Here is a 363-nt window from a genome sequence, read left to right as displayed (position 1 = left end):
CCCCCCTGACTCTGCATATTACCCCACAGTGGCCAGAGGTACATGACGGCAGTGCTGAAGGTGTTTGGACCGCTCACCCGGAATTACTACATCCGTGCCATCCTGCATGCAGCGTGAGTGGGGTGTGGGGTTGGGGGGCACACCCTGAATCACCCCCTTCACCCTCCTTTATACCCTCAGACTGGCCGTCCCTGCTGGCTTCCTGCTTTCCACCATCCTGGGCACTGTCTGTCTGGGCATTGCCAGCGGCATCTACCTGCTGGTGAGCTGCTCTGGGGGGGCAGGGGGTGGTTATGGGGTTGAAGGAGAAGGCTTCCCCACTGACTGCCCCCTTCCCCTCTGACCCTGCAGGCAGCTGTGCGT

General features: G+C 61.4%; 1 long non-coding RNA gene across 1 annotated transcript; it reads left to right on the top strand.

Annotated features, from left to right (window-relative positions):
- Window positions 1–10: 10 nt before the first annotated feature.
- Window positions 11–363, top strand: LOC104916245. Its single transcript, XR_796556.2, has 3 exons — window positions 11–113; window positions 181–262; window positions 352–363. It is a non-coding gene; the product is annotated as an uncharacterized LOC104916245 (long non-coding RNA).

Source organism: Meleagris gallopavo, unplaced genomic scaffold (genome assembly GCF_000146605.3).
Source record: "Meleagris gallopavo isolate NT-WF06-2002-E0010 breed Aviagen turkey brand Nicholas breeding stock unplaced genomic scaffold, Turkey_5.1 ChrUn_random_7180001879881, whole genome shotgun sequence".
Lineage (NCBI taxonomy): Eukaryota > Metazoa > Chordata > Aves > Galliformes > Phasianidae > Meleagris > Meleagris gallopavo.
This window is presented reverse-complemented; position numbering and strand designations above follow the sequence as displayed.